The sequence below is a fragment of the Phymastichus coffea genome, unplaced genomic scaffold, assembly GCF_024137745.1.
Source record: "Phymastichus coffea isolate CEN01 unplaced genomic scaffold, Cenicafe_Pcof_1.1 PCOF00089, whole genome shotgun sequence".
NCBI lineage: Eukaryota > Metazoa > Arthropoda > Insecta > Hymenoptera > Eulophidae > Phymastichus > Phymastichus coffea.
Genome location: NW_026706900.1, coordinates 436,716 through 452,834, shown reverse-complemented (window position 1 = coordinate 452,834; position 16,119 = coordinate 436,716). Strand labels below are relative to the sequence as shown.

At 35.0% G+C, this 16,119-nt stretch overlaps 1 protein-coding gene across 1 annotated transcript in view; it reads right to left on the bottom strand.

The window, feature by feature from the left end:
* The window catches only part of LOC131669215 (nitric oxide synthase, salivary gland-like), an 840,995-nt gene that overhangs the window by 474,961 nt on the left and 349,915 nt on the right, over positions 1–16,119 (bottom strand). The gene's annotated exons all lie outside the window — the stretch shown is intronic.

Genomic DNA, 16,119 nt, shown 5'->3' with positions numbered 1-16,119 from the left:
AAGCGGGTAGAAGGACAATAACTATATAATCGGAATTCACGAACTGTCTTTATCACGCATGACTCCATTCATTCATATACTCTCTTTAAAACCCTAATTAATGTCTATCTCTTGTATATCTTTATCCTACTATTATTTTCTTTTACGTGGACATAATTTTACAGGACATAGTCATGTCAGCGCCCAACAGGATGAACGCCTTAACAAGAGGGGTCACAGTAGCACCCTACCACCAAGAAGAAAACACCTTGGTGGTTACTTTCCCTTTGACTACCGTGGAATCTGATGTAGTCCAAAATCTCCTAACCTATGGTCCTATCGAACAACTTCATCAATTTGGGTCTCGACTGGATGGAAACAAATCTCTCCGTATACGCTACTGCGCCCATGCAGACTACCATTCGGCCTTAAACAACTACCTGAATGATAGTATCCAGTCCTTAAATCCCAACTCTCCCAGAGTTGTGATCAGGGAACAGGAATTCGGGCATCGGGTATTCCTCCGAATCCCGATGTACTGTTCGCGGAAACAGGTATTTAAGGACTTGGCAATCTGTGGGACTCTGGACTATATGTGGCCCATTCTCGCTTACGGCGAATGCCTCCAGACCTATATGTCATCGATTTTCATGAAACTTGGTAGGATGATTTTTTATATGAAGAACAATATCCGTACAAATTTTTAGGTCAATATATTAATTATTTAAAAAGTTATTAACAATTAAAAAATTTCAAGAAATTTTTTTTTTCTATTCATATCTCGCTAACCGCAAAAGCTATCGACACGAATGTTTTTTTAAAATACGCACAAAACTACATACTTTTAAGATAATAATATAGAAAACCATTTTTTTTTAGTTTTTCAAATGTTATTAACTTTTGAATATAAAAAAAAATTTTTTTCGATGACGGTAGTCTTGGATTTCAAAAATTCTTTTTCCATTGTATTCCTTGGCTCTTCTTCTATGAAAAACCGTTTTAACATTTTTGTAATCGGCACTTCCAGCCTCGTAATAAACAATAAACTAGTGACGGCGCCGACGCGCCGTTCGGACGGCCGCAGACGCTCGAGCGGCACACTAACCGATTGTAGCTTTCTTGTTGTATTTGTATTTTTTTTTACTACAATTTGGTCTTTATTGCCTCTATTTTATTATACTATTGTTAACCTAATATCAAATTCAGCTTTTATATTAATAATGAAAATGGGGAAAGCTCTAAATAAAATATTCACTTTAATTTTTGTTTTATTTTGAATAAATACATTTGTACGTTTATTATAGATATAACAATGGAATTATAATTAAATAACTACAACACGTTCTGTACAATAAATTCATTAGAATATAATACTTTCTTATTTTGTGTACATTGTAGTTCTTACTTTTGATATAATTAATAAGTTTTTCTCAAAAAAACGGCACTGCTTGTACGTTGTGTTGAAGGTTTTCGGAAATTATCACAAATGATTCCTTCTCTACCTTACCATTTACTTTTCTATAAATAAAAAATGGATGTACCGTTACTTGAGTGTAACGCCAATGAGCAGCTTGGACTTCATCTTGATGGGTGCAAACATAATTTTCTGCAAAGTCTGACATCACAACTATTTCATCTTCACTCAAATTTTCTATTGTTTTTCTTACAAAGTCACCCTGACTTTTAGCGATATAATTATGCAGTCTAAACTCTTTCATAAATTTTTATCGGAAATGTTGAATGAATTCATTTTTTGTATACTGCACATCAATTAATTGACATCTATTGTCAGTAGTAGCCCATTGCTTAAATTCAAGTGTCTCTATTGAATGTGATTGAAGTACATCGAGGATCTTACATAGTATATTATTTACACCAGGACAGTCAAAACATTCATCATAGTGACATGCTTCCGTTGTCTCTGAACATAATGCTTCATCTAAAATTTGTCGATAATTGAAAGGAATGTGGTCTTGCAATTTGAATTTTCTACATATTTTAAGTATAGGTTCTAGTAGCAGTTTAATATTTTGCTGACTGATGCAAACACAAACATTATAAAAACGTTTTGATTCGTCTACTAAAATACATTGCGGAGGGCGACATCGACAAAATGTAGAAAACCCAAGGAACTTACCGTATTCCTCAGTAAAAAGAGCAAAAATTTCTTTCATAATGTGTAGCAGTAAACGTTTTTGGAGCTTTTCTGATGACTGTCCTAGTTTTACAGTTTTGGTATCCCTCATACCAGGACATTCTCTACTTATTTCAAAATTGAAGAAAAAATCTATTACCATCTTGATTTGAACATCTGTTAGAGCTGATGACCTATTGCGTTGCACGGGCTGATAAAATATAGTTTCAGTTTCACGAATTTTTTTTGACTCACGAGCAGCATACATTGTACAACCTATTTTTTTCTGCATTTCAGATAGATTCCAAGTAGAAGGTACAAATAACAAAATGTTAATTTTTTCTGAATAATTTTTAGCTTTATGGTACTTTAATTTTAAATCCTGCGTAAATTTTGTTTCAAAATCACTTTGATTATCTGTAATGGCATTTTTGGAGTCTTTGAGGAATAACTTACTGAGACTTAATGTGACAGTACAGCTTTTTCTGTATAACTTCAGAATTTTTCTTATCGGCTGTGCTTATAATATCTATGTTCAATTGTTTGCACAATTTATTCACTGTTTCAAGCACTTCATTTTGTTGCTAACACAAACTTAAACTAAAATCTTCGTCTCTAGTGCCATCAGTATTAATGAATAGATTTTGAAATGATTCCGAATCGCATGAGTCTATCTCCATCGGCTCACCTTCCTGGCCTACTGGAGAAACAGATCTATTAATTTCTGATTCAATTTTGCTCTGCTTTTCTTGCTGTATATTTCTCACATAATCTTCTATCGAACGTGGAGTCTGATTATTATTGATCAGATTTTTTCGTTCTTTCATGATCCGATAACATACTACTCGGCAACTTTCACACAAACATTCACCACTTTGCAAAAATGAAGAAAAGGCAGCATAGATCCCATCTGACAATTTTTTGAAATTCCCTCTACGGGCTTTTTCATGTTTATCAAAAATATTTTTGCAATATTTAATGTTATGGGGCTCGTTCTTACCATTTTGAAAGCACAAAACTTCACTGGAATAGCAGACACAACCTTCTACGTGAACGTTCACGAAAAAACTAAATTTGGAGGACGAATCTCAGAGACTTATATTTCGGCCAGCCTACCTCACACCTACAAATTTTCTTAATAATAAATATTGTCACTCTCATCTACACTATCTATGAGGCCATAAATTAAAACTGTCATTAGTGCGGCATCAGCTAATTGCCAGGTGCTTAAGCCTGACGCCAATAAGCTGTCCAACCGGCACGTCTTAGGGCCCTTAATTATTATAGATTGGTATCACTAATACAAAAGCTGAATTTATTTGATATTAGGTTAACAATAGTATAATAAAATAGAGGTAATAAAGACCAAATTGTAGTAAAAAAAAATACAAATACAACAAGAAAGCTACAATCGGTTAGTGTGCCGCTCGAGCGTCTGCGGCCGTCCGAACGGCGCGTCGGCGCCGTCACTAGTTTATTGTTTATTACGAGGCTGGAAGTGCCGATTACAAACCTGTTAAAACAGTTTTTCATAGAAAAAGAGCCAAGGAATACAATGGAAAAAGAATTTTTGAAATCCAAGACTACCGTTATCGAAAAAAATTTAATTTTTATATTCAAAAGTTAATAGCATTTGAAAAAATAAAAAAAATGGTTTTCTATATTATTATCTTAAAAGTATGTAGTTTTGTGCGTATTTTAAAAAAACATTCGTGTCGATAGCTTTTGCGGTTAGCGAGATATGAATAGAAAAAAAAAATTCGTTGAAATTTTTTAATTGTTAATAACTTTTTAAATAATTAATATATTGACCTAAAAATTTGTACGGATATTGTTCTTCATATAAACAATCATCCTACTAAGTTTCATGAAAATCGATGACATATAGGTCTGGAGGCATTCGCCGTAAGCGAGAATGGGCCATGTATTTTACGCCTATCACGACATATGGTTCGCATTTCCATTTGACCTGCAGTGTGCGATTTGTGACCAAGGGTTCTGCTGCTGAGGCTGTCCGACTATACCATAGGGTATATGGAGCCAAGTTAAACGAGTTAGAAAGGATTGTCCCCCTGTCCCTGCATAACAAGAACCAACACATTCTTCATGCACAATGGAAAAGCATTGTCATGAAGAAGGATTTCGAAGTCCATAAAAACCTATGTAACATGCAAATAGGTAAGGACTGGATGAAACATTGGCTATGCGACAAATCCTTCGAAAAACAAAGCTTTTACCTCCATCTACGTCAATGTTAATATGAGGACTGGATGGAACCAGAGCAGTCCGAAGAATCTGTGGGCCAAAACCTTGTATTTATCACCATGCTGGAAAACATCTTGGACAAGATGATAGCAATGCCCATAAACACTACCAACCTTTAACTTTAATTTTCAATCCTTGTGTTTTTCCAACAAAATGTGTATAGTAACCATTTTAATAATACATATATATTACCCGTTCTTACCATCCTTAATCATTCATGTTTATTCATTCTCACTGGACATATAATTCCCGAGGACGGTAATCATTCTGAGGGGGGAAGGATGTTAAGTGACAACTTTTAAATTTAATTTTTTTTATATGTATTAGTATTATGTATAATTGCGCCGTGCGTATTAGTCGTACGCATTCAGCGCGCGTGGGCGGTTCGGCGGCCGCGTAGTAATGCAGTGACGGCGTAGTAATACTCTCGCGCCGCATTACTGTATCGCCCACGCCTAACAAAGCAGTCTCGAGCCAGAGTTAATCACGTCCAGTCGTGTTACAGTACAAATCCTCTTCAGAATTACGTACAATTTTTTTATTCGGTTTTTTTTTACAGTTTTCATCTCAGTTTCTTGTCAACCAGTTTCTATTATTATTATTTCATATATATATATATATATATATATATATATATATATATATAAGAAACAAAAAAATCATATTTCCAAAATTTTCAATTAGTTTGAACATATTTTTTTTGTATCAAATTAAATTTAACATTAAAATACAAAATATTAGATTAAAAGAGAAAAAAAAATTACTCAAATATTTTTTTTAAATAATAGGACCTTTATTAAAACAAAGTAAAAAGAAATTTATACAAAATAGACATGAACACGTTTGGTAATAGTTTGACGGCATATTATACAATCGTGCATTGTTGATGCACATTCCATGTACACAGTGCAATGTCCACAAGTCAAAAATAGTACAGTGATCCTAGCATCCTAACATATCTTACATCTGGTAATTTCAAGTTAACGCAAAATATTGCTTATATCTCCCTGCGACTTTTCAACCCTTTCGCGAATTTTATTCATTTTTTCATTTTGTTTATCTATACTTTTCTTATAACCGCGTACAAATTCTTCGCAAACAAATACCATACCAACAGTGGCATTTGATATGGTTTCCGAAGCACCTTTTTTCGTCAAATGTAAATCGGAAAAAAGCTTTGTAACAAGGCTCTCTATCAATAACGATAACCCACGCTCGTCTGTACTCGAAGGTGGGACGATAGTAGGTGGGCTAGTCGTTGTGCATGCTGGATCTTCACACGTTGTTGCTGCCCGATACTCGAACTTATACCATCCAAAAACATATCTACTTTTTCGAGGAGATACCGGTACGGAGCTCGATCCGATCGGCACATTGCCGGAATTGGCATATCATCGAATGACAAGGTAGCCGCCATCCCAGTGCTTATGTTCCGTCATAGGGTCGTCACCTTCTTCCCAACGACAGACTTCCATACCACATTCAAAACAGCGCACTCGATATATCTGCCCCGTATAATAAAAGCCGGCCGCAGCAAGATCTGCTGGTCGTACGTATGCGCATGTCCATTGAGATGTGAAGCTATCCAGCCTCGCTTGCTCAAATCTGCACAAATAAAAAAAATATTAAAAAAGTATGTTCTATAAACAATAAAACAAATAATTACCTATAGTCAATCTTGTTGGAACTCATCGTAAAATGCTCGTATCACCTTTTCTTTCTTTCACACTTTACACTAGTTCACTCTCGATGCGAATACGACTGCTGATGAGATGCAGCTCATTTGTATAGCGAACGATTGAGATCTCCCCCTCCATCCTCCATTAAACAAATTCCATACATGCCATACGTGCCATACATTCCATTCATTCCATACATGCCATACGTGCCATACATTCCATTCATTCCATACATGCCATACATTCCATAAAAAAAATTTATTTAATTTGTTATGGGTCATACATAAACGTGCACGCGTATGTAATGAGATTTCGTCCCTCTAGCTCCATTAAAAAAAAATCCATACATGACATACATTTCCATACAAATTCATTTAATTTGTTATATAGTAAGTTATACATACGACTTGTGGGGAATTGACTAATGAATAAAATGATTTGACTGCGACATAAGTTTCCTTTGAATAAGGCAAATCTACGGCAAATATGTATCCAAAAAGTGAATTATTAACATCGAAAAATATCGAAAAAAAGTTTGAACCAAAGTTACACTATTCGAAAACGCCTTTTGGAAGAGGTTCAATCATACTTTACTCGTAAAAATTATTTATATCCTAACATATAAGGTATTTGTCATCTTTTTACGGATTCTAATCATTCATAGATGACAGCTATCGATACGAGGGTGGTCCGATAAGTACTTAGCCTCACCGCCCGATGGCGCCACTCTCGCAAAAGAAATATTCTATCACGTAGTACAACCTTCTCGATGGTTACTGTCAAGATTTCAGCCGGATCGGAGTTGTGCTTTATTTTTGACAGCGTTGAAAGCAAGTATGTCCGTTGATTTTTGAAAAATGGAAAAAGAGCAGTATCGGTCGGTGATTCGATTCTTGTTTTTGGAAATCGCGCAGCGAAATCAAAAAGCGTCTGGATGCTGTGTATGGTGACTCTTCTCCTTCGATGGCAACCGTCAAAAAATTGTTTAACGAGTTTCCACGTGGTCGCACGTCGATTTTTGAAGAGCCACGTCCAGGTGCTCTGAAAACGGCTACCACAGAGGATAATGCGATAAAAATTCACGATCTCGTATTGGTAGATCGACAATTGAAGGTGCACGAGATAGCTAAGATCATAGGCATCTCAAAAGACCGCGTGGATCATGTCCTGCATGAAATTTTGGGCATGAGAAAGCTGTCGGTGCGATGAGTGCCGCGTTTGCTCACTCCGGACAACAAGCGCTACCGCGAGGCAACTTCAGAGCAATGTCTGACGCTGTTTAAGCGCAATCCGACGGAGTTTCTGCGTCGTTTCGTGACAGTCGACGAAACATGGATCTACTGGTTTACACCAGAGACCAAGGAATAGTCGAAATAGTGGACTTTATCCGACGAAAGTGCTCCGAAAAAGGCGAAGACGCCCGATTGGCCGGAAAGGTGATGGCCACCGTTTTCTGGGATTCACAAGGTGTGATCTTCATCAACTACCTGGAGAGGGGCAAAACGATCACAGGGCTGTACTATACCGAATTATTGGGCCGATTCGACGTCGAATTGCAGAAAAAACGGCCCCATCTGGCGAAGAAAAAAGTGCTCTTCCACCATGACAACGCACCGGCTCACACCTCCGCCGTCGCCATGGCCAAATTGGTCACATGCGCTTCCTTCAATTTAAAAGAAATTAGTAATAATGAGAATAAATTATTTAAAATAACATAATAGTACTGTCGGCAGGATGCACATGTGCGCTGCAGATCTCTACTTTCTAAAGATGCTCGCAATCTGGCTACTCCATGGACGACGCGAACATGAAATCGCTCTGATTGTCTCCAGCATCCGAAAATTCCTAGATGCGCGAGCTGAAAACTGCCGTTCACTGGAAAAATTGTCTTTATTCAGCTGTACGCAGTTTTTCATCTTAACTTACGAGCTAAGTGTGTGGTCGGTATTTTTTGTCTTTTTTTTTTCTTTATTTTTTTTTTTTTGAGCCGCCGTTACAACTATAAGAAAAAAATTAGTAACATTATTTATCGTATTTTTTTCTCATAATGATCTTTCAATAATAAAATATTATTAAATTTATTAATTACTAAAATTAATTAATTAATATTCATTTAAGAACAAGAAAAAAATGAAAAAAAAAAAGAATAGACATACAGGAGAATCGAACCTAGCCTCCTTTGCATCTATACGACTATTACGTCTCGTGCATCAACTACGAATAGATAATGAATGAGACGTTCCAATATGTTGACTAGTGGTTGGATATGTCTCACTTATAGTAAATGTATGTGGAAATGTAAATATGTATGTATGATAATTGCACTACCTTGATAATCGTAGTTTTTAATTGTTGATAGAAATGTAGCAGGCTCTAACTGCTTGTTGAATTGTATTGGATAGGTCGTTGAATAATACTTGCACGATATTACTTTGTAACAGTCGCGAGTTTATTAAGTAAAGTAATCACCAATTGTCGGACCGGTGTGTACGAAGTTGAGTTTTACAGGTACTTATTGACTGACTGACGGACTACTGATCAACTACTGTAAATAATTTTGTTCATTTCTTTTTATATCTTTTACAGCTTTTTTCAGCTCAGTGTTGCGATATGGTTGACATTTTGTTTTTGCTGAATATAAATTCTTGCGTTCGGTGACTTTATTTCGGAGTGTCATTTACCTCGCGTTTCGTCAGCTTTTTGCTAACGTGCGAATAGTTTAGCAGCTTTGAATTTTACGAATGTGCATTTGTTACAAAAGGGAAGCGTCGTAAGACGTAACAACTTTATTTCGGAGTATCATTCACCTTGCGTTTCGTCAGCTTTTTGCTGACGTGCGAATAGTTTAGCAGCTTTGAATTTTACGAATGTGCATTTGTTACAAAAGGGATGCGTCGTAAGACGTAACACCCCAGGGCCTAAGACATTGCAATGTTTGCATACTTCTGAAATTCAAAACTACTAGCGGTTTATACAGAAATTTTGCGATGTGTGCACTTTAATTAGTATATAAGGAGCGTGGTTGCTAGACTTTGTACAGTTCAATTTTGACTTGTAATTTACAATGTTTGGATTTCCAAGGAAGCGTCATTCGATGGTCTGCGTAAGTATTTTACAAATTGATTGTAGTTCTTTTTACTTAGTTTCTAGTTATTGTTGTTATTATTATCATTATATATTTTCCTTTTTCTAGTTTGCGGGTTGGCAGCATTCCCGCGCGGTAAAGAAAGCCAAACGAGAGGGCTTGCCTTTACCAGCCGCGCCTAAACCCGGGACCCGGAAATATGTGACAATAGATGTAAGTGTTTTACAATGTATATTTGTATATTGGTATACTGATATATCTGATTAATTTGTTTCCTGTTTGCTTGTTAGTTTCAGAGATGGAAATTAGTGCATACTCTGAGGCATTGCGACCGAATGACACGGACGGCCTTCTTCTTGGGGGAGTACAGTCGAGATGAAGATACTTGGAATCTTCGTGAATTATTTTTTTATGATTTGTTAGTATATTGTAACGGTTTTCGTCGAGTATGTGTGGAGGTTTTTAATGATTTTTACAATGTAATTATAGGTCCAAGTGTGAACCATCGATATAATTGTAATTGTATATAAGTGTAATTATATTTGTAAACATAAATTTTTTTTTTCTTTTGTTTTTAGATAAAATTTTTTTTTTTTTTTTTTTTTTTTTTAATTTAAATTCCTTTGCAGTCTTAGCATAATATCTTTAAGCGAATGTCTCGCTTCCCTCCCCGCTTAAAATTTCGCCATGACGTAAAGCATTTGGGGTACTGAACGACACGACAATTAATTAGACTTTTGTTGAAAATAGGTCATGTTTGTATTTGACTAGTGTTGATTCGAGAGGTAAGCTTTGTTGAGGAATAGGACAGTGGTTATCAGAGTAAATTTGTATCTTGACGTCTGTGTCGTTCAGGTTTGTGTGAACTGTGTCCAGTTGAATTTCTGCGTTTTGTTTGTTATTTTTTGTCATACTGTCATGGTTTTGTCGTCCTAGTATCACTAGCAGGTGGGTTATTGAGCTGAAGAAGGCCCATAGTAGGTTCATAGACCAGCCATAAACCATGTGCAGCGTATATCCTCTGATGATGGTATCAATCGTCAATTTTATTATTTGCAGTAATATTAATATCATTATGATTACTGACGAGATTGATCCGCACGTGATTAGTTTGTTGAACATGTGATTCCACGTGCTTTCAGCCAATTTCGCAAGTGTATTTTCTGTAAAAATGTTCTTTGTTGTTCCTTCTCCTGATATTTCTTTAGCTATAATATTTAACAGAGATGCTTTTTCCATGGGGAACAATATTTGTTGTTGTAGTTGGTCCAAATCTTGTTGTGAGTATATGCCGCTAGTTGCTAATGAATCTATGGATTCAAATTTCTATTTTATGTTTGTGTTAGGTTTGAGTGCTTGTGGTGGTATTGTTTCCATTGGTTTGGGCGTTAGTTTTATCTATTTGTTGTTTACTTTGTAGTATGTAGGTATTATGGAGTTGGAGTTCATTGGAGTACATCTTCTTTTGAGGATATGTGTTTTTGGAGTAAGAAATCAGGTTTCATTGCCTGAAATTACTGGTAATTCGTTGTAGCATTCGCTAAGGTGCTGTGCCTTTACTACAGTAGGGATGCATTTTATGACATGAACTGCTTCTCCTGCGATCCTGGCAATGTATCCAGGTTTCTTCATGATGTTGTATGCGAATTCATCTGGAGAGAGGGTTGCAAGGGATAGGGAGTTTTGTATTGTTTTCCTCTCTACTTCGCACCTATCTGTAATGACTTTTCTGTAAAGGTCGTTCAGCTGTCTGCCCAAATGCTTTTCGAGTATACAAATTTAGAATTTTCGTATGTGAATAAATCTATGTTGACCTTGCTTTTGCTAGTAACAGTATCTTTATCGAATTTGTATTTGTTGAAGTTATTGTTTTCTTCCGCGATAAAGAGTTTTGGGTGTTCTGTTCTTATGAACTCTCTGTAGCATTTCAATATTTTATCTTTGGCTGTTAAAGCAAAGGGCGTTTCGCTAGTGTTTACCATGTATATTATGTCGTCATTGTGTGTGTTAAAATATTTTGTTACTGGACCTTTATATGAAATATCATAAGTGTTGGTAAAACATTCTTCCTGAGGTAAAATGTCCCAAAATGTATAACCCCGTCAGAGTCTACGCAAGTTGTGTCTGAAAATTTACATGTCGTTCCTGAGCTTAAATGTAATTTATCATTACTCAGACAAATTTTTGCATAGGCTTGTATTAATGTGATTTTAATTGTGCCTTGAACAAGTACCTTACTCCACGATCCGAACCTGTCTGCGTAGGCTACGCCGCTGCAGCTTCTTGCATCGCCAGCAAAGTCTATGTCCTTGGTTGTTGTGGCGTTTATTTTTAAATCAGCAATCGTATGAAAATTATCATATTTAAAAATTGTCGTTTCGTGGATAGTTTGGCATTGTTCATGGCTCAATTCATACAAGTATTCTTGTTCTCCGTTTTGTTCAGGTTAGAGATGTCCATATAATCCGCATTGGTATACTGTCCGATGGATTTTAATTTTGCATTTATGTACTGGAACATCTCTAAATTCGGCTGCTTGGATAAGTTCTACATTTACTATTGTTGAATTTATGGTTTCGATGTTAAAGTCGCATTCGTCAGCGTCCAGTAGGGAGAATGATGTGATGTTACTGTTTGTGGTGCCGCAGTGATATCCAATGTATGCATAAGTAATTTGAAAGAATGTAATGAATAACGTTATTTTTGAAAACATGATTTCTTGGTCCTAAAACAGAGAAAAGTTTATCAGTTTATATACTCTTGTGTAATATTAATTTATTTGCATGAACTGTATTCGGTTTTCCATCCTTATTTATTGTTACGTTATAATTATCTGTGATGTTTAATATTTCAAAGGTACCCAGGTTGTGATTCTTTTCTAATTTTCCTGGTTTAGGTTCTTTAATGAGCCACACTTGATCTCCTATTTTGAAATTGCAAGGGTTTATGTGGCGATAAGAATATTTTTTTGATTTTTCTTTTGCTGTTACGAGGTTTTCTCGCGCTAAGCATGCAATATCCTGTATGTTTTGTATAAGTGTTGATAGATAATTATTGAATGTTGGCAATTGTTCTGAAATTTTTAACGGTTCACTAGACGGTAATTGTGGTGGGTAAGCGAAGACCAATTCATGCGGAGTAAATCTATGTGCACTGTGAAAGCTTGTGTTGTAATGAAATTGGGCTAATTCTAATAAATTGTCCCATTCAATTTTTTTACTAGAAAAAATTTTCAAATATTCACAAAGGGGGTGATGTGCTCTTTCTAGGGAGCCGTTTGATTGTGGTGAAAATGCGGTTGTTTCTATTTTTGCAAATTTAAATCTACGAGCAATGGCTTTTAGGATTTTACTTGTAAAGTTCGCTCCTCTGTCGGTGAGGACTACTTTTGGTGAACTGAAAATACGTATAAATCTTTTGATTAGGGCGTCTGCAATTGTTTCTGCGATTTGATTAATGAGTGGAACAACTATTATGAATTTTGAGAGTAGGTCTTGTATAGAAAGAATGTATTTGTTCTGATTATTAGTAACGTTTAGAGGTCCTACTATGTCCATTGCGATTTTGTCGAATGTTTTCATGGGAGTGTCCGTTATTATTATTGGTTGTCTAGTTTTTATTCTTTTTAGTTTATTTCTTTGACAAGTTTCACAATTTTTCATACGGTTCTCTATGTTAGTTTTCAGGTTTTCCCAATAGTATTTGTTCTTTATTCTGTTCCATGTTCTGTTCATTCCCGAATGTCCTCCTAGTGCACTTGAGTGATATTGGTCGAATATATTGTCTCGGTCTGCGAGTTTTACGTAGTCGATGTAGTTTAGGCAAATGATAATTTTAGTTTCAGAAGTTTCGAATGTTGTTGCTAGAATGTTTTCTATTTCAGCCCAATGTATGTTTTTTAATTGTAGGTCTCTTGAGATGCTGAATGTTGTTATTTTCTTGCAAATTATTAATGTTCTTAATAATTTGAAGAGACCTTTGAGATTCTCCTTTATCCTCATAGCGGACTGTCTTGTGTCAAGACAGGCTATGAAGATATTTTTTGTTCCTGACTGTATTATTTCAATTTCCTGGGGCAGTAGATTTTTGTCTGGTTGTATCTGTTTGATCTTTATTAGTCTTTCTGTTGCGTTATCTATTTTTTTTTATTCGATTAGTTTGAATCATTGATTCGAGGGGTTTTTTCGTAAATCGAATGTTATGTTGTTTCTGTATTTTTGCTTCATTAATTGTATTTTCTTCATTTTCCATATGTACTTGTGCTTGTGTAATATTTTTATTTCTATTTTCTTTTTCTTTGTCTTGTTTTCTTGTTATTTTGATTTGTTCCTCTTGTTTTTCTTGTACTTGTCGTTCATTTGTTATTATTTCTATTGATTCTTGTTTTGCTTTTTGTGCTCTGGTAACTACATTTATTTTTATATCTTCCTTCGGATTTCGTGATTGTGCATCGGCATTTGTATTTATTTTGCCAGGTTTGTAGATAATATCATAATCATAATCTGCTAGTTTTAGTCTCCATTTTTGTACTCTTGAATTGTTATCTGCTGATTTGAAGGATAACAATGGTCTGTGATCACTAACGATGGTAAATTTGTTTCCGTATATGTAATTCTTAAATGTCTTTATTGCGAATACTATGCCAAGTGCTTCTTTTTCGTATGTATGGTATTTTTGCTCTGCTGATTTTAAGATTCGTGATGCAAATGCTATTGGTCTGTCATCACCGATCACTCCTTGAGAGAGTACACAACCCAGCGCGTAGTTTGAAGCATCTGTTGTAATGATGAATGGTTTTTTCATATCTGGGTATTGAAGAGCTGGAGTTGTGCATACAGCATTTTTTAATTTTTCAAATGTTTTTGTCTTTCTTTAGTCCAAATGAATGGTTGTTCTTTTTGCAGTAAATCTATGATAGGTTTTGCTATTTGTGAGAAGTGTCCAATAAAGCGTCTGTAGTAGCTTGTTAGGCCTAAGAATTCTCTGATATTTTTGATGGTTTTCGGGATAGGAAATTTCTTTATTGCTTCTATTTCCTTTGGGTCTATTTTAATGCCTTCTTCACTTATAATGTAGCCTAAGAATTCTACTTCCTTTTGGAAAAATCTGCATTTACTCGTTTCAATTTTTAATCCTGCCATTCTTAATTTTTCTGCTATGAGTTTGAATCTTGTATTATGTTCTTCAACCTTATTGGCAACGATAATTATACCATCGATGTACAGGTAGCAGAACCCTTTTTCCAATAGGTTTCCGAGTACTTTTGTTAGTACTCTTTGGAAGACCCTAGGTGAGTTTATTAGTCCGAAAGGTAATACTTTGAATTCAAAACGTCCCAAGCCAGGGATACTAAACGCCGTTTTATGTATATCTGATTCTTTCATTTTTAGTTGATGAAATCCAGAAACCATATCGATGGTGTTGAAAACTATGCAGTCGAAAATTTCTAATATGTTGGGTATAAGATATGGGTCTGGAATAGTTTTTGCATTCAATTTTCGGTAATCTATTACCATTCTCCATTTTTTCTTTCCGTCATTTGTTATTCCCTTTTTTGGCACGATCCATACTGCCGCGTTAAATGCACTTGTTGAGGGTCTAATTAAGTTATTTGTAATTAGCTTCTTTGTTTCATCACATGCGATTTGTTTGAGTGTATATGTCAGAGGAAATTGTTTAACATATACTGGTTTATCATCAGTTAAATTAATTTCGTGTTCTTCTATGTTGCATTTGCCAAGTTTATCTCCTTCTAACCAGCATATGTCTTCGAATGACAGTATTAAATTTTCTATGTTTTCTTTTTTACGTTGAGTCAGGTGTTCTAAGTTTATTGTATTTATCAATTGCTTTCGTCGTATTTTTATTTCGTGTTCTTGTGTCTCTTTTTATGCGATTTTGTTGTGTGTAGTTGTAAATATATGTGTCGATTTTAAATAATGTGAATTTTTCATTAATGTTTTTGAAGTTATTTTCTATATCATTCATAATGTGAATTTGCTGGTTCGTTATTATGTCATATATTCTGTCAATCTTTCCTGCAACGTTATCTTTTAACGTGTAGCAAAAATTTGAATAATCATTAATAGTATAGTTCTCTTCGGTTTCATTGGATTCGTCTTCCAGGGCTTTACTAAAATTTCCAATAAATTGTGCCAAGCTTGAGTGATAGTTAGGTTGAGATAATATTTTTGTTTTTGGATTCCCATATATTTGATTATTTGTACTATTTTTCTTATCTTTTTGTATGTCACTTATTATATTTAAGATTTGTGATACATCTTTATGTATTGATACTTCTTTGCTGTGTGTTGTCGTATTTGTTTCGATATCATTTTTGTCTACTATGTATTTTTTGTCAAATGCTATGGGTTCCCATGTGTCATGATGTTCATTAATTTCTATTTGAATTTGGTTCAACTATTTCTATGTACTTGAGAAAGTTTTTAAGTTTGACAATGAATATTTTGGTACAGTCGTTTGTAATTTGTTGATTAATATCAGTACTATTTTTAGCTATATCTGTCTGTAGCATGGTACTCTCTATTTTCTTTACATTTCCTTCGAATTTGCTGTATATATCTATGTGTTGTTTTGTTTGTGTTGGGAGAGTTGATGTTTCGTCGTGGAACGTTTTTATTGTCTGCTCATTCCTTAAGCATTCCTTCCCAAAGGAGCTCCACAGTTTTCCGAGCTTATCCCATCATTGCGGCATTTTTCTGTTGTATGACCGACACCTTTACAGGTTCTGTAAAATATTCTTTCTTCTTGGAATCTTTTATTTTTTTCACAGTTATCTATGTTATGTCCTGTTTCGTTGCAACCTTCGCATGTGATTGAAATATTTTAAAGTGGGTAATTTTTTAGTGCTTGTAGTTTCCTACATTCACTCGCTGTGTGACCCATATTTTTGCAACAGGCGCAGAATTTTTTCCTTTGATCGTTGTTAAAATTGTTTCTGTAGCCGTTATTGTAGT